Raw genomic sequence first — 26,176 nt, forward strand, 5'->3', positions numbered from 1 at the left:
TTTTTTGAAAATTTTCGATTTTTCAACATGAGAGTCATGACTATACAAATCATTGAAATTTTGATCCAAGTAAGTCAAAATGTATACATAGAGGTCCTTTATGACTGGACTAAGTATAAATAAGCCAAAAATGATCAAATTTGAAATTTTTCGATAGAAAAAACATTTTTTTGAAAATTTCCGATTTTTCAACATGAGAGTCATGACTATACAAATCATTGAAATTTTGATCCAAGTAAGTCAAAATGTATACATAGAGGTCCTTTATGACTGGACTAAGTATAAATAAGCCAAAAATGATCAAATTTGACATTTTTCGATAGAAAAAACATTTTTTGAAAATTTCCGATTTTTCAACATGAGAGTCATGACTATACAAATCATTGAAATTTTGATCTAAGTAAGTCAAAATGTATACATAGAGGTCCTTTATGACTGGACTAAGTAGAAATAAGCCAAAAGTGATCAAATTTAACATTTTTCGATAGAAAAAACATTTTATGAAAATTTTCGATTTTTCAACATTAGAGTCATGACTATACAAATCATTGAAATTTTGATCCAAGTAAGTCAAAATGTATACATAGAGGTTCTTTATGACTGGACTAAGTATAAATAAGCCAAAAATGATCAAATTTGACATTTTTCGATACAAAAAACTTTTCTTAAAATTTTCGATTTTTCAACATGAGAGTCATGACTATACAAATCATTGAAATTTTGATCCAAGTAAGTCAAAATGTATACATAGAGGTCCTTTATGACTGGACTAAGTAGAAATAAGCCAAAAATGATCCAATTTGACTTTTTTTAATAGAAAAAACTTTTTTTTGAAAATATCCGATTTTACAACTAGAATGTCATGACTATACAAATCATTGAAATTTTGGTCCAAGTAAGTCAAAATGTATACATAGAGGTCCTTTATGACTGGACTAAGTAGAAATAAGCCAAAAATGATCCAATTTGACTTTTTTTAATAGAAAAAACTTTTTTTTGAAAATATCCGATTTTACAACTAGAATGTCATGACTATACAAATCATTGAAATTTTGGTCCAAGTAAGTCAAAATGTATACATAGAGGTCCCTTATGACTGGACTAAGTATAAATAAGCCAAAAATGATAAAATTTGACATTTTTCGATAGAAAAAACATTTTTTGAAAATTTTCGATTTTTCAACATGAGAGTCATGACTATACAAATCATTTTATGACTGGACTAAGTATAAATTAGCCTAAAATGATCAAATTTGACATTTTTCGATAGAAAAAACTTTTCTTAAAATTTTCGATTTTTCAACATGAGAGTCATGACTATACAAATCATTGAAATTTTGATCCAAGTAAGTCAAAATGTATACATAGAGGTCCTTTATGACTGGACTAAGTATAAATAAGCCAAAGATGATCAAATTTGACATTTTTCGATAAAAAAAACATTTTTTTTTTTTCGATTTTTCAACATGAGAGTCATGACTATACAAATCATTGAAATTTTGATCCAAGTAAGTCAAAATGTATACATAGAGGTCCTTTATGACTGGACTAAGTATAAATAAGCCAAAAATGATCAATTTTGACATTTTTCGATAGAAAAAACATTTTTTGAAAATTATCGATTTTTCAACATGAGAGTCATGACTATACAAATCATTGAAATTTTGATCTAAGTAAAGCAAAATGTATACATAGAGGTCCTTTATGTTTGGACTAAGTATAAATAAGCCAAAGATGATCAAATTTGACATTTTTCGATAGAAAAAACATTTTTTGAAAATTTTCGATTTTTCAACATGAGAGTCATGACTATACAAATCATTAAAATTTTGATCCAAGTAAGTCAAAATGTATACATAGAGGTCCTTTATGACTGGACTAAGTATAAATAAGCCAAAAATGATCAATTTTGACATTTTTCGATAGAAAAAACATTTTTTGATAATTTTCGATTTTTCAACATGAGAGTCATGACTATACAAATCATTGAAATTTTGATCTAAGTAAGGCAAAATGTATACATAGAGGTCCTTTATGACTGGATTAAGTAGAAATAAGCCAAAAATGATCAAATTTGACATTTTTCGATAGAAAAAACATTTTTTAAAAATTTTCGATTTTTCAACATGAGAGTCATGACTATACAAATCATTGAAATTTTGATCCAAGTAAGTCAAAATGTATACATAGAGGTCCTTTATGACTGGACTAAGTATAAATAAGCCAAAAATGATCAATTTTGACATTTTTCGATAGAAAAAACATTTTTTGAAAATTATCGATTTTTCAACATGAGAGTCATGACTATACAAATCATTGAAATTTTGATCTAAGTAAAGCAAAATGTATACATAGAGGTCCTTTATGACTGGACTAAGTAGAAATAAGACAAAAATGATCCAATTTGACTTTTTTTAATAGAAAAAACTTTTTTTTGAAAATATCCGATTTTACAACTAGAATGTCATGACTATACAAATCATTGAAATTTTGGTCCAAGTAAGTCCAAATGTATACATAGAGGTCCTTTATGACTGGACTAAGTATAAATAAGCCAAAAGTGATAAAATTTGACATTTTTGATAGAAAAAACATTTTTTGAAAATTTCCGATTTTACAACTAGAATGTCATGACTATACAAACCATTGTAATTTTGATCCAAGTAAGTCAAAATGTATACATAGAGGTCCTTTATGACTGGACTAAGTATAAATAAGCCAAAGATGATCAAATTTGACATTTTTCGATAGAAAAAACATTTTTTGAAAATTTTCGATTTTTCAACATGAGAGTCATGCCTATACAAATCATTAAAATTTTGATCCAAGTAAGTCAAAATGTATACATAGAGGTCCTTTATGACTGGACTAAGTATAAATAAGCCAAAAATGATCAATTTTGACATTTTTCGATAGAAAAAACATTTTTTGATAATTTTCGATTTTTCAACATGAGAGTCATGACTATACAAATCATTGAAATTTTGATCTAAGTAAGGCAAAATGTATACATAGAGGTCCTTTATGACTGGATTAAGTAGAAATAAGCCAAAAATGATCAAATTTGACATTTTTCGATAGAAAAAACATTTTTTAAAAATTTTCGATTTTTCAACATGAGAGTCATGACTATACAAATCATTGAAATTTTGATCCAAGTAAGTCAAAATGTATACATAGAGGTCCTTTATGACTGGACTAAGTATAAGTAAGCCAAAAATGATCAAATTTGACATTTTTCGATAGAAAAAACATTTTTTGAAAATTTTCGATTTTTCAACATGAGAGTCATGACTATACAAATCATTAAAATTTTGATCCAAGTAAGGCAAAATGTATACAAAGAGGTCCTATATGACTGGATTAAGTAGAAATAAGCCAAAAATGATCAAATTTGACAATTTTCGATAGAAAAAACATTTTTTGAAAATTTACGATTTTTCAACATGAGAGTCATTACTATACAAATCATTGAAATTTTGATCCAAGTAAGTCAAAATGTATACATAGAGGTCCTTTATGACTGGACTAAGTAAATATAAGCCAAAAATGATCAAATTTGACATTTTTCGATAGAAAAAACATTTTTTGAAAATTTTCGATTTTTCAACATGAGAGTCATGACTATACAAATCATTGAAACATTGATTCAAGTAAGTCTTAATGTATACATAGAGGTACTTTATGACTGGACCAAGTAGAAATAAGCCAAAAATGATCAAATTTGACATTTTTCGATAGAAAAAACATTTTTTGAAAATTTTCGATTTTTCAACATGAGAATCATTACTATACAAATCATTGAAATTTTGATCCAAGTAAGTCAAAATGTATACATAGAGGTCTTTTATGACTGGACTAAGTATCAATAAGCCAAAAATGATCAAATTTGACATTTTTCGATAGAAAAAACATTTTTTGAAAATTTCCGATTTTACAACATGAGAGTCATTACTATACAAATCATTGAAATTTTGATCCGAGTAAGTACAAATGTATACATAAGGGTCCTTTATGACTGGGCTAAGTATAAATAAGCCAAAAATGATCCAATTTGACATTTTTTAATAGAAAAAACTTTTTTTTGAAAATATCCGATTTTACAACTAGAATGTCATGACTATACAAATCATTGAAATTTTGGTTCAAGAAAGTCAAAATGCATACATAGAGGTCCTTTATGACTGGACTAAGTATAAATAAGCCAAAAATGATCAAATTTGACATATTTCGATAGAAAAAACATTTTTTGAAAATTTTCGATTTTTCAACATGAGAGTCATGACTATACAAATCATTGAAATTTTGATCCAAGTAAGTCAAAATGTATACATAGAGGTCCTTTATGACTGGACTAAGTATAAATAAGCCAAAAATGATCAAATTTGAAATTTTTCGATAGAAAAAACATTTTTTGAAAATTTCCGATTTTTCAACATGAGAGTCATGACTATACAAATCATTGAAATTTTGATCCAAGTAAGTCAAAATGTATACATAGAGGTCCTTTATGACTGGACTAAGTATAAATAAGCCAAAAATGATGAAATTTGACATTTTTCGATAGAAAAAACATTTTTTGAAAATTTCCGATTTTTCAACATGAGAGTCATGACTATACAAATCATTGAAATTTTGATCTAAGTAAGTCAAAATGTATACATAGAGGTCCTTTATGACTGGACTAAGTAGAAATAAGCCAAAAGTGATCAAATTTAACATTTTTCGATAGAAAAAACATTTTATGAAAATTTTCGATTTTTCAACATTAGAGTCATGACTATACAAATCATTGAAATTTTGATCCAAGTAAGTCAAAATGTATACATAGAGGTTCTTTATGACTGGACTAAGTATAAATAAGCCAAAAATGATCAAATTTGACATTTTTCGATACAAAAAACTTTTCTTAAAATTTTCGATTTTTCAACATGAGAGTCATGACTATACAAATCATTGAAATTTTGATCCAAGTAAGTCAAAATGTATACATAGAGGTCCTTTATGACTGGACTAAGTAGAAATAAGCCAAAAATGATCCAATTTGACTTTTTTTAATAGAAAAAACTTTTTTTTGAAAATATCCGATTTTACAACTAGAATGTCATGACTATACAAATCATTGAAATTTTGGTCCAAGTAAGTCAAAATGTATACATAGAGGTCCTTTATGACTGGACTAAGTAGAAATAAGCCAAAAATGATCCAATTTGACTTTTTTTAATAGAAAAAACTTTTTTTTGAAAATATCCGATTTTACAACTAGAATGTCATGACTATACAAATCATTGAAATTTTGGTCCAAGTAAGTCAAAATGTATACATAGAGGTCCCTTATGACTGGACTAAGTATAAATAAGCCAAAAATGATAAAATTTGACATTTTTCGATAGAAAAAACATTTTTTGAAAATTTTCGATTTTTCAACATGAGAGTCATGACTATACAAATCATTTTATGACTGGACTAAGTATAAATTAGCCTAAAATGATCAAATTTGACATTTTTCGATAGAAAAAACTTTTCTTAAAATTTTCGATTTTTCAACATGAGAGTCATGACTATACAAATCATTGAAATTTTGATCCAAGTAAGTCAAAATGTATACATAGAGGTCCTTTATGACTGGACTAAGTATAAATAAGCCAAAGATGATCAAATTTGACATTTTTCGATAAAAAAAAACATTTTTTTTTTTTCGATTTTTCAACATGAGAGTCATGACTATACAAATCATTGAAATTTTGATCCAAGTAAGTCAAAATGTATACATAGAGGTCCTTTATGACTGGACTAAGTATAAATAAGCCAAAAATGATCAATTTTGACATTTTTCGATAGAAAAAACATTTTTTGAAAATTATCGATTTTTCAACATGAGAGTCATGACTATACAAATCATTGAAATTTTGATCTAAGTAAAGCAAAATGTATACATAGAGGTCCTTTATGTTTGGACTAAGTATAAATAAGCCAAAGATGATCAAATTTGACATTTTTCGATAGAAAAAACATTTTTTGAAAATTTTCGATTTTTCAACATGAGAGTCATGACTATACAAATCATTAAAATTTTGATCCAAGTAAGTCAAAATGTATACATAGAGGTCCTTTATGACTGGACTAAGTATAAATAAGCCAAAAATGATCAATTTTGACATTTTTCGATAGAAAAAACATTTTTTGATAATTTTCGATTTTTCAACATGAGAGTCATGACTATACAAATCATTGAAATTTTGATCTAAGTAAGGCAAAATGTATACATAGAGGTCCTTTATGACTGGACTAAGTAGAAATAAGCCAAAAATGATCAATTTTGACATTTTTCGATAGAAAAAACATTTTTTGAAAATTTCGATTTTTCAACATGAGAGTCATGACTATACAAATCATTGAAATTTTGATCCAAGTAAGTCAAAATGTATACATAGAGGTCCTTTATGACTGGACTAAGTATAAATAAGCCAAAAATGATCATTTTTGACATTTTTCGATAGAAAAAACATTTTTAGAAAATTTTCGATTTTTCAACATGAGAGTCATGACTATACAAATCATTGAAATTTTGATCCAAATAAGTCAAAATGTATACATAGAGGTCCTTTATGACTGGACTCAGTAGAAATAAGCCAAAAATGATCCAATTTGACATTTTTTAATAGAAAAAACTTTTTTTTGAAAATATCCGATTTTACAACTAGAATGTCATGACTATACAAATCATTGAAATTTTGGTCCAAGTAAGTCAAAATGTATACATAGAGGTCCCTTATGACTGGACAAAGTATAAATAAGCCAAAAATGATAAAATTTGATATTTTTCGATAGAAAAAACATTTTTTGAAAATTTTCGATTTTTCAACATGAGAGTCATGATTATACAAATCATTGAAATTTTGATCCAAGTAAGTCAAAATTTATACATAGAGGTCCTTTATGACTGGACTAAGTAGAAATAAAATAAGTATAAATAAGCCAAAAATGATCAATTTTGACATTTTTCGATAGAAAAAACATTTTTTGAAAATTTTCGATTTTTCAACATGAGAGTCATGACTATACAAATCATTGAAATTTTGATCTAAGTAAAGCAAAATGTATACAAAGAGGTCCTTTATGACTGGACTCAGTAGAAATAAGCCAAAAATGATCCAATTTGACATTTTTTAATAGAAAAAACTTTTTTTTGAAAATATCCGATTTTACAACTAGAATGTCATGACTATACAAATCATTGAAATTTTGGTCCAAGTAAGTCAAAATGTATACATAGAGGTTCCTTATGACTGGACTAAGTATAAATTAGCCAAAAATGATAAAATTTGACATTTTTCGATAGAAAAAACATTTTTTGAAAATTTTCGATTGTTCAACATGAGAGTCATGACTATACAAATCATTGAAATTTTGATCTAAGTAAGGCAAAATGTATACATAGAGGTCCTTTATGACTGGACTAAGTAGAAATAAGCAAAAAATGATCAAATTTGACATTTTTCGATAGAAAAAACATTTTTTGAAAATTTTCGATTTTTCAACATGAGAGGCATGACTATACAAATCATTGAAATTTTGATCTAAGTAAGTCAAAATGTATACATAGAGGTCCTTTATGACTGGACTAAGTATAAATTAGCCTAAAATGATCAAATTTGACATTTTTCGAAAGAAAAATCATTTTTTGAAAATTTTCGATTTTTCATCATGAGAGTCATGACTATACAAATCATTGAAATTTTGATCCAAGAAATTTAAAATGTATACATAGAGGTCCTTTATGACTGGACTAAGTATAAATAAGCCAAAAATGATCAAATTTGACATTTTTCGATAGAAAAAACATTTTTTGAAAATTTCCGATTTTTCAACATGAGAGTCATGACTATACAAATCATTGAAATTTTGATCCAAGTAAGTCAAAATGTATACATAGAGGTCCTTTATGACTGGACTAAGTAGAAATAAGCAAAAAATGATCAAATTTGACATATTTCGATAGAAAAAACATTTTTTGAAAATTTTCGATTTTTCAACATTAGAGTCATGACTATACAAATCATTGAAATTTTGATCCAAGTAAGTCAAAATGTATACATAGAGGTCCTTTATGACTGGACTAAGTATAAATAAGCCAAAATTGATCAATTTTGACATTTTTCGATAGAAAAAACATTTTTTGAAAATTTTCGATTTTTCAACATGAGAGTCATGACTATACAAATCATTGAAATTTTGATCCAAGTAAGTCAAAATGTATACATAGAGGTCCTTTATGACTGGACTAAGTATAAATAAGCCAAAAATGATCAATTTTGACATTTTTCGATAGAAAAAACATTTTTTGAAAATTTTCGATTTTTCAACATGAGAGTCATGACTATACAAATCATTGAAATTTTGATCTAAGTAAAGCAAAATGTATACAAAGAGGTCCTTTATGACTGGACTCAGTAGAAATAAGCCAAAAATGATCCAATTTGACATTTTTTAATAGAAAAAACTTTTTTTTGAAAATATCCGATTTTACAACTAGAATGTCATGACTATACAAATCATTGAAATTTTGGTCCAAGTAAGTCAAAATGTATACATAGAGGTTCCTTATGACTGGACTAAGTATAAATTAGCCAAAAATGATAAAATTTGACATTTTTCGATAGAAAAAACATTTTTTGAAAATTTTCGATTGTTCAACATGAGAGTCATGACTATACAAATCATTGAAATTTTGATCTAAGTAAGGCAAAATGTATACATAGAGGTCCTTTATGACTGGACTAAGTAGAAATAAGCAAAAAATGATCAAATTTGACATTTTTCGATAGAAAAAACATTTTTTGAAAATTTTCGATTTTTCAACATGAGAGGCATGACTATACAAATCATTGAAATTTTGATCTTAGTAAGTCAAAATGTATACATAGAGGTCCTTTATGACTGGACTAAGTATAAATTAGCCTAAAATGATCAAATTTGACATTTTTCGAAAGAAAAATCATTTTTTGAAAATTTTCGATTTTTCATCATGAGAGTCATGACTATACAAATCATTGAAATTTTGATCCAAGAAATTTAAAATGTATACATAGAGGTCCTTTATGACTGGACTAAGTAGAAATAAGCAAAAAATGATCAAATTTGACATATTTCGATAGAAAAAACATTTTTTGAAAATTTTCGATTTTTCAACATTAGAGTCATGACTATACAAATCATTGAAATTTTGATCCAAGTAAGTCAAAATGTATACATAGAGGTCCTTTATGACTGGACTAAGTATAAATAAGCCAAAATTGATCAATTTTGACATTTTTCGATAGAAAAAACATTTTTTGAAAATTTTCGATTTTTCAACATGAGAGTCATGACTATACAAATCATTGAAATTTTGATCCAAGTAAGTCAAAATGTATACATAGAGGTCCTTTATGACTGGACTAAGTATAAATTAGCCTAAAATGATCAAATTTGACATTTTTCGAAAGAAAAATCATTTTTTGAAAATTTTCGATTTTTCATCATGAGAGTCATGACTATACAAATCATTGAAATTTTGATCCAAGAAATTTAAAATGTATACATAGAGGTCCTTTATGACTGGACTAAGTATAAATAAGCCAAAAATGATCAAATTTGACATTTTTCGATAGAAAAAACATTTTTTGAAAATTTCCGATTTTTCAACATGAGAGTCATGACTATACAAATCATTGAAATTTTGATCCAAGTAAGTCAAAATGTATACATAAAGGTCCTTTATGACTGGACTAAGTAGAAATAAGCAAAAAATGATCAAATTTGACATATTTCGATAGAAAAAACATTTTTTGAAAATTTTCGATTTTTCAACATTAGAGTCATGACTATACAAATCATTGAAATTTTGATCCAAGTAAGTCAAAATGTATACATAGAGGTCCTTTATGACTGGACTAAGTATAAATAAGCCAAAATTGATCAATTTTGACATTTTTCGATAGAAAAAACATTTTTTGAAAATTTTCGATTTTTCAACATGAGAGTCATGACTATACAAATCATTGAAATTTTGATCCAAGTAAGTCAAAATGTATACATAGAGGTCCTTTATGACTGGACTAAGTATAAATAAGCCAAAAATGATCAATTTTGACATTTTTCGATAGAAAAAACATTTTTTGAAAATTTTCGATTTTTCAACATGAGAGTCATGACTATACAAATCATTGAAATTTTGATCTAAGTAAAGCAAAATGTATACAAAGAGGTCCTTTATGAATGGACTCAGTAGAAATAAGCCAAAAATGATCCAATTTGACATTTTTTAATAGAAAAAACTTTTTTTTGAAAATATCCGATTTTACAACTAGAATGTCATGACTATACAAATCATTGAAATTTTGGTCCAAGTAAGTCAAAATGTATACATAGAGGTTCCTTATGACTGGACTAAGTATAAATTAGCCAAAAATGATAAAATTTGACATTTTTCGATAGAAAAAACATTTTTTGAAAATTTTCGATTGTTCAACATGAGAGTCATGACTATACAAATCATTGAAATTTTGATCTAAGTAAGGCAAAATGTATACATAGAGGTCCTTTATGACTGGACTAAGTAGAAATAAGCAAAAAATGATCAAATTTGACATTTTTCGATAGAAAAAACATTTTTTGAAAATTTTCGATTTTTCAACATGAGAGGCATGACTATACAAATCATTGAAATTTTGATCTAAGTAAGTCAAAATGTATACATAGAGGTCCTTTATGACTGGACTAAGTATAAATTAGCCTAAAATGATCAAATTTGACATTTTTCGAAAGAAAAATCATTTTTTGAAAATTTTCGATTTTTCATCATGAGAGTCATGACTATACAAATCATTGAAATTTTGATCCAAGAAATTTAAAATGTATACATAGAGGTCCTTTATGACTGGACTAAGTATAAATAAGCCAAAAATGATCAAATTTGACATTTTTCGATAGAAAAAACATTTTTTGAAAATTTCCGATTTTTCAACATGAGAGTCATGACTATACAAATCATTGAAATTTTGATCCAAGTAAGTCAAAATGTATACATAAAGGTCCTTTATGACTGGACTAAGTAGAAATAAGCAAAAAATGATCAAATTTGACATATTTCGATAGAAAAAACATTTTTTGAAAATTTTCGATTTTTCAACATTAGAGTCATGACTATACAAATCATTGAAATTTTGATCCAAGTAAGTCAAAATGTATACATAGAGGTCCTTTATGACTGGACTAAGTATAAATAAGCCAAAAATGATCAATTTTGACATTTTTCGATAGAAAAAAACATTTTTTGAAAATTTTCGATTTTTCAACATGAGAGTCATGACTATACAAATCATTGAAATTTTGATCCAAGTAAGTCAAAATGTATACATAGAGGTCCTTTATGACTGGACTAAGTATAAATAAGCCAAAAATGATCAATTTTGACATTTTTCGATAGAAAAAACATTTTTTGAAAATTTTCGATTTTTCAACATGAGAGTCATGACTATACAAATCATTGAAATTTTGATCTAAGTAAAGCAAAATGTATACATAGAGGTCCTTTATGACTGGACTCAGTAGAAATAAGCCAAAAATGATCCAATTTGACATTTTTTAATAGAAAAAACTTTTTTTTGAAAATATCCGATTTTACAACTAGAATGTCATGACTATACAAATCATTGAAATTTTGGTCCAAATAAGTCAAAATGTATACATAGAGGTTCCTTATGACTGGACTAAGTATAAATAAGCCAAAAATGATAAAATTTGACATTTTTCGATAGAAAAAACATTTTTTGAAAATTTTCGATTTTTCAACATGAGAGTCATGACTATACAAATCATTGAAATTTTGATCTTAGTAAGGCAAAATGTATACATAGAGGCCCTTTATGACTGGACTAAGTAGAAATAAGCAAAAAATGATCAAATTTGACATTTTTCGATAGAAAAAACATTTTTTGAAAATTTTCGATTTTTCAACATGAGAGGCATGACTATACAAATCATTAAAATTTTGATCTAAGTAAGTCAAAATGTATACATAGAGGTCCTTTATAACTGGACTAAGTATAAATTAGCCTAAAATGATCAAATTTGACATTTTTCGAAATAAAAATCATTTTTTGAAAATTTTCGATTTTTCATCATGAGAGTCACGACTATACAAATCATTGAAATTTTGATCCAAGAAATTTAAAATGTATACATAGAGGTCCTTTATGACTGGACTAAGTATAAATAAGCCAAAAATGATCAAATTTGACATTTTTCGATAGAAAAAACATTTTTTGAAAATTTCCGATTTTTTCAACATGAGAGTCATGACTATACAAATCATTGAAATTTTGATCCAAGTAAGTCAAAATGTATACATAGAGGTCCTTTATGACTGGACTAAGTAGAAATAAGCCAAAAGTGATCAAATTTGACATTTTTCGATAGAAAAAACATTTTATGAATATTTTCGATTTTTCAACATTAGAGTCATGACTATACAAATCATTGAAATTTTGATCCAAGTAAGTCAAAATGTATACATAGAGGTCCTTTATGACTGGACTAAGTATAAATAAGCCAAAAATGATCAAATTTGACATTTTTCGATAGAAAAAACTTTTCTTAAAATTTTCGATTTTTCAACATGAGAGTCATGACTATACAAATCATTGAAATTTTGATCCAAGTAAGTCAAAATGTATACATAGAGGTCCTTTATGACTGGACTAAGTATAAATAAGCCAAAAATGATCCAATTTGACATTTTTTAATAGAAAAAACTTTTTTTTGAAAATATCCGATTTTACAACTAGAATGTCATGACTATACAAATCATTGAAATTTTGGTCCAAGTAAGTCAAAATGTATACATAGAGGTTCCTTATGACTGGACTAAGTATAAATTAGCCAAAAATGATAAAATTTGACATTTTTCGATAGAAAAAACATTTTTTGAAAATTTTCGATTTTTCAACATGAGAGTCATGACTATACAAATCATTGAAATTTTGATCTAAGTAAGGCAAAATGTATACATAGAGGTCCTTTATGACTGGACTAAGTAGAAATAAGCAAAAAATGATCAAATTTGACATTTTTCGATAGAAAAAACATTTTTTGAAAATTTTCGATTTTTCAACATGAGAGGCATGACTATACAAATCATTGAAATTTTGATCTAAGTAAGTCAAAATGTATACATAGAGGTCCTTTATGACTGGACTAAGTATAAATTTGCCTAAAATGATCAAATTTGACATTTTTCGAAAGAAAAATCATTTTTTGAAAATTTTCGATTTTTCATCATGAGAGTCATGACTATACAAATCATTGAAATTTTGATCCAAGAAATTTAAAATGTGTACATAGAGGTCCTTTATGACTGGACTAAGTATAAATAAGCCAAAAATGATCAAATTTGACATTTTTCGATAGAAAAAACATTTTTTGAAAATTTCCGATTTTTCAACATGAGAGTCATGACTATACAAATCATTGAAATTTTGATCCAAGTAAGTCAAAATGTATACATAGAGGTCCTTTATGACTGGACTAAGTATAAATAAGCCAAAAATGATCAATTTTGACATTTTTCGATAGAAAAAACATTTTTTGAAAATTTTCGATTTTTCAACATGAGAGTCATGACTATACAAATCATTGAAATTTTGATCTAAGTAAAGCAAAATGTATACATAGAGGTCCTTTATGACTGGACTCAGTAGAAATAAGCCAAAAATGATCCAATTTGACATTTTTTAATAGAAAAAAACTTTTTTTTGAAAATATCCGATTTTACAACTAGAATGTCATGACTATACAAATCATTGAAATTTTGGTCCAAATAAGTCAAAATGTATACATAGAGGTTCCTTATGACTGGACTAAGTATAAATAAGCCAAAAATGATAAAATTTGACATTTTTCGATAGAAAAAACATTTTTTGAAAATTTTCGATTTTTCAACATGAGAGTCATGACTATACAAATCATTGAAATTTTGATCTTAGTAAGGCAAAATGTATACATAGAGGCCCTTTATGACTGGACTAAGTAGAAATAAGCAAAAAATGATCAAATTTGACATTTTTCGATAGAAAAAACATTTTTTGAAAATTTTCGATTTTTCAACATGAGAGGCATGACTATACAAATCATTAAAATTTTGATCTAAGTAAGTCAAAATGTATACATAGAGGTCCTTTATAACTGGACTAAGTATAAATTAGCCTAAAATGATCAAATTTGACATTTTTCGAAATAAAAATCATTTTTTGAAAATTTTCGATTTTTCATCATGAGAGTCATGACTATACAAATCATTGAAATTTTGATCCAAGAAATTTAAAATGTATACATAGAGGTCCTTTATGACTGGACTAAGTATAAATAAGCCAAAAATGATCAAATTTGACATTTTTTCGATAGAAAAAACATTTTTTGAAAATTTCCGATTTTTCAACATGAGAGTCATGACTATACAAATCATTGAAATTTTGATTCAAGTAAGTCAAAATGTATACATAGAGGTCCTTTATGACTGGACTAAGTAGAAATAAGCCAAAAGTGATCAAATTTGACATTTTTCGATAGAAAAAACATTTAATGAATATTTTCGATTTTTCAACATTAGAGTCATGACTATACAAATCATTGAAATTTTGATCCAAGTAAGTCAAAATGTATACATAGAGGTCCTTTATGACTGGACTAAGTATAAATAAGCCAAAAATGATCAAATTTGACATTTTTCGATAGAAAAAACTTTTCTTAAAATTTTCGATTTTTCAACATGAGAGTCATGACTATACAAATCATTGAAATTTTGATCCAAGTAAGTCAAAATGTATACATAGAGGTCCTTTATGACTGGACTAAGTATAAATAAGCCAAAGATGATCAAATTTGACATTTTTCGATAGAAAAAACATTTTTTGAAAATTTTCGATTTTTCAACATGAGAGTCATGACTATACAAATCATTGAAATTTTGATCCAAGTAAGTCAAAATGTATACATAGAGGTCCTTTATGACTGGACTAAGTATAAATAAGCCAAAAATGATCAATTTTGACATTTTTCGATAGAAAAAAACATTTTTTGAAAATTTTCGATTTTTCAACATGAGAGTCATGACTATACAAATCATTGAAATTTTGATCTAAGTAAAGCAAAATGTATACATAGAGGTCCTTTATGACTGGACTCAGTAGAAATAAGCCAAAAATGATCCAATTTGACATTTTTTTAATAGAAAAAACTTTTTTTTGAAAATATCCGATTTTACAACTAGAATGTCATGACTATACAAATCATTGAAATTTTGGTCCAAGTAAGTCAAAATGTATACATAGAGGTTCCTTATGACTGGACTAAGTATAAATAAGCCAAAAATGATAAAATTTGACATTTTTTCGATAGAAAAAACATTTTTTGAAAATTTTCGATTTTTCAACATGAGAGTCATGACTATACAAATCATTGAAATTTTGATCTAAGTAAGGCAAAAAGTATACATAGAGGCCCTTTATGACTGGGACTAAGTAGAAATAAGCAAAAAATGATCAAATTTGACATTTTTCGATAGAAAAAACATTTTTTGAAAATTTCCGATTTTTCAACATGAGAGTCATGACTATATAAATCATTGAAATTTTGATCCAAGTAAGTCAAAATGTATACATAAAGGTCCTTTATGACTGGACTAAGTAGAAATAAGCAAAAAATGATCAAATTTGACATATTTCGATAGAAAAAAACATTTTTTGAAAATTTTCGATTTTTCAACATTAGAGTCATGACTATACAAATCATTGAAATTTTGATCCAAGTAAGTCAAAATGTGTACATAGAGGTCCTTTATGACTGGACTAAGTATAAATAAGCCAAAAATGATCAATTTTGACATTTTTCGATAGAAAAAACATTTTTTGAAAATTTTCGATTTTTCAACATGAGAGTCATGACTATACAAATCATTGAAATTTTGATCCAAGTAAGTCAAAATGTATACATAGAGGTCCTTTATGACTGGACTAAGTATAAATAAGCCAAAAATGATCAATTTTGACATTTTTCGATAGAAAAAACATTTTTTGAAAATTTTCGATTTTTCAACATGATGAGAGTCATGACTATACAAATCATTGAAATTTTGATCTAAGTAAAGCAAAATGTATACATAGAGGTCCTTTATGACTGGACTCAGTAGAAATAAGCCAAAAATGATCCAATTTGACATTTTTTAATAGAAAAAACTTTTTTTTGAAAATATCCGATTTTACAACTAGAATGTCATGACTATACAAATCATTGAAATTTTGGTCCAAGTAAGTCAAAATGTATACATAGAGGTTCCTTATGACTGGACTAAGTATAAATAAGCCAAAATGGATAAAATTTGACATTTTTCGATAGAAAAAACATTTTATGAAAATTTTCGATTTTTCAACATTAGAGTCATGACTATACAAATCTTTGAAATTTTGATCCAAGTAAGTCAAAATGTATACATAGAGGTCCTTTATGACTGGACTAAGTATAAATAAGCCAAAGATGATCAAATTTGACATTTTTCGATAGAAAAAACATTTTTGAAAATTTTCGATTTTTCAACATGAGAGTCATGACTATACAAATCATTGAAATTTTGATCCAAGTAAGTCAAAATGTATACATAGAGGTCCTTTATGACTGGACTAAGTATAAATAAGCCAAAAATGATCAATTTTGACATTTTTCGATAGAAAAAACATTTTTTGAAAATTTTCGATTTTTCAACATGAGAGTCATGACTATACAAATCATTGAAATTTTGATCTAAGTAAGGCAAAATGTATACATAGAGGCCCTTTATGACTGGACTAAGTAGAAATAAGCAAAAAATGATCAAATTTGACATTTTTCGATAGAAAAAACATTTTTTGAAAATTTCCGATTTTTCAACATGAGAGTCATGACTATACAAATCATTGAAATTTTGATCCAAGTAAGTCAAAATGTATACATTAAGGTCCTTTATGACTGGACTAAGTAGAAATAAGCAAAAAATGATCAAATTTGACATATTTCGATAGAAAAAACATTTTTTGAAAATTTTCGATTTTTCAACATTAGAGTCATGACTATACAAATCATTGAAATTTTGATCCAAGTAAGTCAAAATGTATACATAGAGGTCCTTTATGACTGGACTAAGTATAAATAAGCCAAAAATGATCAATTTTGACATTTTTCGATAGAAAAAACATTTTTTGAAAATTTTCGATTTTTCAACATGAGAGTCATGACTATACAAATCATTGAAATTTTGATCCAAGTAAGTCAAAATGTATACATAGAGGTCCTTTATGACTGGACTAAGTATAAATAAGCCAAAAATGATCAATTTTGACATTTTTCGATAGAAAAAACATTTTTTGAAAATTTTCGATTTTTCAACATGAGAGTCATGACTATACAAATCATTGAAATTTTGATCTAAGTAAAGCAAAATGTATACATAGAGGTCCTTTATGACTGGACTCAGTAGAAATAAGCCAAAAATGATCCAATTTGACATTTTTTAATAGAAAAAACTTTTTTTTGAAAATATCCGATTTTACAACTAGAATGTCATGACTATACAAATCATTGAAATTTTGGTCCAAGTAAGTCAAAATGTATACATAGAGGTTCCTTATGACTGGACTAAGTATAAATAAGCCAAAATGGATAAAATTTGACATTTTTCGATAGAAAAAACATTTTTTGAAAATTTTCGATTTTTCAACATGAGAGTCATGACTATACAAATCATTGAAATTTTGATCTAAGTAAGTCAAAATGTATACATAGAGGTCCTTTATGACTGGACTAAGTATAAATTAGCCTAAAATGATCAAATTTGACATTTTTCGAAAGAAAAATCATTTTTTGAAAATTTTCGATTTTTCATCATGGAGTCATGACTATACAAATCATTGAAATTTTGATCTAAGAAATTTAAAATGTATAAATGTTTTTTGAAAATTTTCGATTTTTCAACATGAATGTCATGACTATACAAATCATTGAAATTTTGACCCAAGTAAGTCAAAATGTATACATAGAGGTCCTTTATGACTGGACTAAGTATAAATAAGCCAAAAATGATCAATTTTGACATTTTTCGATAGAAAAAACATTTTTTGAAAATTTTCGATTTTTCAACATGAGAGTCATGACTATACAAATCATTGAAATTTTGATCTAAGTAAAGCAAAATGTATACATAGAGGTCCTTTATGACTGGACTAAGTAGAAATAAGCCAAAAATGATCCAATTTGACATTTTTTAATAGAAAAAACTTTTTTTTGAAAATATCCGATTTTACAACTAGAATGTCATGACTATACAAATCATTGAAATTTTGATCTAAGTAAGGCAAAATGTATACATAGAGGTCCTTTATGACTGGACTAAGTAGAAATAAGCAAAAAATGATCAAATTTGACATTTTTCGATAGAAAAAACATTTTTTGAAAATTTTCGATTTTTCAACATGAGAGGAATGACTATACAAATCATTGAAATTTTGATCTAAGTAAGTCAAAATGGATACATAGAGGTCCTTTATGACTGGACTAAGTATAAATTAGCCTAAAATGATCAAATTTGACATTTTTCGAAAGAAAAATCATTTTTTGAAAATTTTCGATTTTTCATCATGGAGTCATGACTATACAAATCATTGAAATTTTGATCTAAGAAATTTAAAATGTATAAATGTTTTTTGAAAATTTTCGATTTTTCAACATGAATGTCATGACTATACAAATCATTGAAATTTTGATCCAAGTAAGTCAAAATGTATACATAGAGGTCCTTTATGACTGGACTAAGTATAAATAAGCCAAAAATGATCAATTTTGACATTTTTCGATAGAAAAAACATTTTTTGAAAATTTTCGATTTTTCAACATGAGAGTCATGACTATACAAATCATTGAAATTTTGATCTAAGTAAAGCAAAATGTATACATAGAGGTCCTTTATGACTGGACTAAGTAGAAATAAGCCAAAAATGATCCAATTTGACATTTTTTAATAGAAAAAACTTTTTTTTGAAAATATCCGATTTTACAACTAGAATGTCATGTCTATACAAATCATTGAAATTTTGGTCCAAGTAAGTCCAAATGTATACATAGAGGTCCTTTATGACTGGACTAAGTATAAATAAGCCAAAGATGATCAAATTTGACATTTTTCGATAGAAAAAACATTTTTTTAAAATTTTCGATTTTTCAACATGAGAGTCATGACTATACAAATCATTGAAATTTTGATCTAAGTAAGGCAAAATGTATACATAGAGGTCCTTTATGACTGGACTAAGTAGAAATAAGCCAAAAATGATCAAATTTGACATTTTTCGATAGAAAAAACATTTTTTGAAAATTTTCGATTTTTCAACATGAGAGGCATGACTATACAAATCATTGAAATTTTGATCCAAATAAGTCAAAATGTATATATAGAGGTCCTTTATGACTGGATGAAGTAGAAATAAGCCAAAAATGATCAAATTTGACATTTTTCGATAAAAAAAACATTTTTTGAAAATTTTCGATTTTTCAACATGAGAGTCATGACTATACAAATCATTAAAATTTTGATCCAAGTAAGGCAAAATGTATACATAGAGGTCCTTTATGACTGGATTAAGTAGAAATAAGCCAAAAATGATCAAATTTGACAATTTTCGATAGAAAAAACATTTTTTGAAAATTTTCGATTTTTCAACATGAGCGTCATTACTATACAAATCATTGAAATTTTGATCCAAGTAAGTCAAAATGTATACATAGAGGTCCTTTATGACTGGACTAAGTAGAAATAAGCCAAAAATGATCAAATTTGACATTTTTCGATAGAAAAAACATTTTATGAAAATTTTCGCTTTTTCAACATTAGAGTCATGACTATACAAATCATTGAAATTTTGATCCAAGTAGGTCAAAATGTATACATAGAGGTCCTTTAAGACTGAACCAAGAATAAATAAGCCCAAAATGATCAAATTTGACATTTTTCGATAGAAAAAACTTGTTTTGAAAATTTCCGATTTTACAATTAAATGTCATGACTATACAAATCATTGAAATTTTGATCCAAGTAAGTCAAAATGTATACAAGGAGGTTCTTTATGACTGGACTAAGTAGAAATAAGCCAAAAATGATCAAATTTTGAATTTTTCGATAGAAAAAACATTTTTTGAAAATTTTCGATTTTTCAACATGAGAGTCATGACTATACAAATCATTGAAATTTTGATCCAAGTAAGTCAAAGTGTATACATAGAGGTCCTTTATGACTGGACTAAGTATATATAAGCCAAAAATGATCAAATTTGACATTTTTCGATAGAAAAAACATTTTTTGAAAATTTTCGATTTTTCAACATGAGAGTCATGACTTTAAAAATCATTGAAATTTTTATCCAAGTAAGTACAAACATAGAGGTCCTTTATGACTGGGCTAAGTATAAATAAGCCAAAAATGATCCAATTTGACACTTTTTAATAGAAAAAACTTTTTTTTGAAAATATCCGATTTTACAACTAGAATGTCATGACTATACAAATCATTGAAATTTTGGTCCAAGTAAGTCAAAATGTATACATAGAGGTCCTTTATGACTGGACTAAGTATAAATAAGCCAAAAATGATCAAATTTGACATATTTCGATAGAAAAAACATTTTTTGAAAATTTTCGATTTTTCAACATGAGAGTCATGACTATACAAATCATTAGAATTTTGATCCAAGTAAGTCAAAATGTACACAAAGAGGTCCTTTATGACTGGACTAAGTATAAATAAGCCAAAAATGATCAAATTTGACATTTTTCGATAGAAAAAACATTTTTTGAAAATTTTCGATTTTTCAACATGAGAGTCATGCCTTTAGAAATCATTGAAATTTTGATCCAAGTAAGTACAAATGTATACATAGAGGTCCTTTATGACTGGGCTAAGTATAAATAAGCCAAAAATGATCCAATTTGACATTTTTTAATAGAAAAAACATTTTTTGAAAATTTTCGATTTTTCAACATGAGAGTCATGACTTTAAAAATCATTGAAATTTTGATCCAAGTAAGTACGAATGTATACATAGAGGTCCTTCATGACTGGGCTAAGTATAAATAAGCCAAAAATGATCCAATTTGACATTTTTTAATAGAAAAAACTTTTTTTTGAAAATATCCGATTTTACAACTAGAATGTCATGACTATACAAATAATTGAAATTTTGGTCCAAGTAAGTCAAAATGTATACATAGAGGTCCTTTATGACTGGACTAAGTATAAATAAGCCAAAAATGATCAAATTTGACATATTTCGATAGAAAAAACATTTTTTGAAAATTTTCGATTTTTCAACATGAGAGTCATGACTATACAAATCATTGAAATTTTGATCCAAGTAAGTCAAAATGTACACATAGAGGTCCTTTATGACTGGACTAAGTATAAATAAGCCAAAAATGATCAAATTTGACATTTTTCGATAGAAAAAACATTTTTTGAAAATTTTCGATTTTTCAACATGAGAGTCATGACTTTAGAAATCATTGAAATTTTGATCCAAGTAAGTACAAATGTATACATAGAGGTCCTTTATGACTGGGCTAAGTATAAATAAGCCAAAAATGATCCAATTTGACATTTTTTTATAGAAATAACATTTTTTGAAAATTTTCGATTTTTCAACATGAGAGTCATGACTATACAAATCATTGAAATTTTGATCCAAGTAAGTCAAAATGTATACATAGAGGTCCTTTATGACTGGACTAAGTATAAATAAGCCAAAAATGATCAAATTTGACATTTTTCGATAGAAAAAACATTTTTTTGAAAATTTTCGATTTTTCAACATGAGAGTCATGACTTTAGAAATCATTGAAATTTTGATCCAAGTAAGTACAAATGTATACATAGAGGTCCTTTATGACTGGGCTAAGTATAAATAAGCCAAAAATGATCCAATTTGACATTTTTTAATAGAAAAAATTTTTTTGAAAATTTCCGATTTTACAACTAGAATGTCATGACTATACAAATCATTGAAATTTTGGTCCAAGTAAGTCAAAATGTATACAAAGAGGTCCTTTATGACTGGACTAAGTAGAAATAAGCCAAAAATGATTAAATTTGACATTTTTCGATAGAAAAAACATTTTTGAAAATTTTCGATTTTTCAACATGAGAGTCATGACTATACAAATCATTGAAATTTTGATCCAAGTAAGTCAAAATGTATACATAGAGGTCCTTTATGACTGGACTAAGTATAAATAAGCCAAAAATGATCAAATTTGACATTTTTCGATAGAAAAAACATTTTTTGAAAATTTTCGATTTTTCAACATAAGAGTCATGACTTTAGAAATCATTGAAATTTTGATCCAAGTAAGTACAAATGTATACATAGAGGTCCTTTATGACTGGGCTAAGTATAAATAAGCCAAAAATGATCCAATTTGACATTTTTTAATAGAAAAAACATTTTTGAAAATTTTCGATTTTTCAACATGAGAGTCATGACTATACAAATCATTGAAATTTTGATCCAAATAAGTCAAAATGTATACATAGAGGTCCTATATGACTTTACTAAGTATAAATAAGCCAAAAATGATCAAATTTGACATTTTTCGATAGAAAAAACATTTTTTGAAAATTTTCGAGTTTTCAACATGAGAGTCATGACTATACAAATTATGAAATTTTGATCCAAGTAAGTCAAAATGTATACAAAGAGGTCCTTTATGACTGGACTAAGTATAAATAAGCCAAAAATGATCAAATTTGACATTTTTCGATAGAAAAAACATTTTTTGAAAATTTTCGATTTTTCAACATGAGAGTCATGACTATACAAATCATTAAAATTTTGATCCAAGTAAGGCAGAATGTATACATAGAGGTCCTTTATGACGGGATTAAGTAGAAATAAGCCAAAAATGATCAAATTTGACATTTTTCGGTAGAAAAAACATTTTTTGAAAATTTTCGATTTTTCAACATGAGAGTCATGACTTTAAAAATCATTGAAATTTTGATCCAAGTAAGTACAAATGTATACATAGAGGTCCTTTATGACTGGGCTAAGTATAAATAAGCCAAAAATGATCCAATTTGACATTTTTTAATAGAAAAACTTTTTTTTGAAAATATCCGATTTTACAACTAGAATGTCATGACTATACAAATCATTGAAATTTTGGTCCAAGTAAGTCAAAATGTATACATAGAGGTCCTTTATGACTGGACTAAGTATAAATAAGCCAAAAATGATCAAATTTGACATTTTTCGATAGAAAAAACATTTTTTGAAAATTTTCGATTTTTCAACATGAGAGTCATGACTTTAGAAATCATTGAAATTTTGATCCAAGTAAGTACAAATGTATACATAGAGGTCCTTTATGACTGGGCTAAGTATAAATAAGCCAAAAATGATCCAATTTGACATTTTTTATTAGAAAAAACTTTTTTTGAAAATTTCCGGTTTTACAACTAGAATGTCATGACTATACAAATCATTGAAATTTTGATCCAAGTAAGTCAAAATGTATACATAGAGGTCCTTTATGACTGTACTAAGTATAAATAAGCCAAAAATGATCAAAAGTGACATTTTTCGATAGAAAAAACATTTTTTGAAAATTTTCGATTTTTCAACATGAGAGTCATGACTATACAAATCATTGAAATTTTGATCCAAGTAAGTCAAAATGTACACATAGAGGTCCTTTATGACTGGACTAAGTATAAATAAGCCTAAAATGATCAAATTTGACATTTTTCGATAGAAAAAACATTTTTTGAAAATTTTCGATTTTTCAACATGAGAGTCATGACTTTAGAAATCATTGAAATTTTGATCCAAGTAAGTACAAATGTATACATAGAGGTCCTTTATGACTGGGCTAAGTATAAATAAGCCAAAAATGATCCAATTTGACATTTTTTTATAGAAAAAACATTTTTTGAAAATTTTCGATTTTTCAACATGAGAGTCATGACTATTCAAATCATTGAAATTTTGATCCAAGTAAGTCAAAATGTATACATAGAGGTCCTTTATGACTGGACTAAGTATAAATAAGCATGATATTATGAATAAACATGACATTTTTTAATAGAAAAAACTTTTTTTGAAAATTTCCGGTTTTACAACTAGAATGTCATGACTATACAAATCATTGAAATTTTGATCCAAGTAAGTCAAAATGTATACATAGAGGTCCTTTGTGACTGTACTAAGTATAAATAAGCCAAAAATGATCAAAAGTGACATTTTTCGATAGAAAAAACATTTTTTGAAAATTTTCGATTTTTCAACATGAGAGTCATGACTATACAAATTATGAAATTTTGATCCAAGTAAGTCAAAATGTATACGAAGAGGTCCTTTATGACTGGACTAAGTATAAATAAGCCAAAAATGATCAAATTTGACATTTTTCGATAGAAAAAACATTTTTTGAAAATTTTCGATTTTTCAACATGAGAGTCATGACTATACAAATCATTAAAATTTTGATCCAAGTAAGGCAGAATTAATACATAGAGATCCTTTATGACGGGATTAAGTAGAAATAAGCCAAAAATGATCAAATTTGACATTTTTCGATAGAAAAAACATTTTTTGAAAATTTTCGATTTTTCAACATGAGAGTCATGACTTTAAAAATCATTGAAATTTTGATCCAAGTAAGTACAAATGTATACATAGAGGTCCTTTATGACTGGGCTAAGTATAAATAAGCCAAAAATGATCCAATTTGACATTTTTTAATAGAAAAAACTTTTTTTTGAAAATATCCGATTTTACAACTAGAATGTCATGACTATACAAATCATTGAAATTTTGGTCCAAGTAAGTCAAAATGTATACATAGAGGTCCTTTATGACTGGACTAAGTATAAATAAGCCAAAAATGATCAAATTTGACATTTTTCGATAGAAAAAACATTTTTTGAAAATTTTCGATTTTTCAACATGAGAGTCATGACTTTAGAAATCATTGAAATTTTGATCCAAGTAAGTACAAATGTATACATAGAGGTCCTTTATGACTGGGCTAAGTATAAATAAGCCAAAAATGATCCAATTTGACATTTTTTAATAGAAAAAACTTTTTTTGAAAATTTCCGGTTTTACAACTAGAATGTCATGACTATACAAATCATTGAAATTTTGATCCAAGTAAGTCAAAATGTATACATAGAGGTCCTTTATGACTGTACTAAGTATAAATAAGCCAAAAATGATCAAAAGTGACATTTTTCGATAGAAAAAACATTTTTTGAAAATTTTCGATTTTACAATTAGAATGTCATGACTATACAAATCATCGAAATTTTGATCCAAGTAAGTCAACATGTGTACATAGAGGTCCTTTATGACTGGACTAAGTATAAATAAGCCAAAAATGATCCAATTTGACATTTTTTAATAGAAAAAACATTTTTTGAAAATTTTCGATTTTTCAACATGAGAGTCATGACTATACAAATCATTGAAATTTTGATCCAAGTAAGTCAAAATGTATACATAGAGGTCCTTTATGACTTTACTAAGTATAAATAAGCCAAAAATGATCAAATTTGACATTTTTCGATAGAAAAAACATTTTTTGAAAATTATCGATTTTTCAGCATGAGAGACATGACTTTAGAAATCATTGAAATTTTGATCCAAGTTAGTACAAATGTATACATAGAGGTCCTTGATGACTGGGCTAAGTATAAATAAGCCAAAAATGATCCAATTTGACATTTTTTAATAGAAAAAACTTTTTTTGAAAATTTCCGATTTTACAGCTAGAATGTCATGACTATACAAATCATTGAAATTTTGGTCCAAGCAAGTCAAAATGTATACATAGAGGTCTTTTATGACTGGACTAAGTAGAAATAAGCCAAAAATGATTAAATTTGACATTTTTCGAGAGAAAAAGCATTTTTTGAAAATTTTCTATTTTTCAACATCAGAGTCATGACTTTACAAATCATTGAAATTTTGGTCCAAGTAAGTCAAAATGTATAAATAGAGGTCCTTTATGACTGGACTAAGTAGAAATAAGCCAAAAATGATTAAATTTGACATTTTTCGA

This window comes from Chrysoperla carnea, unplaced genomic scaffold (genome assembly GCF_905475395.1).
Source record: "Chrysoperla carnea unplaced genomic scaffold, inChrCarn1.1, whole genome shotgun sequence".
NCBI classification, from domain to species: domain Eukaryota; kingdom Metazoa; phylum Arthropoda; class Insecta; order Neuroptera; family Chrysopidae; genus Chrysoperla; species Chrysoperla carnea.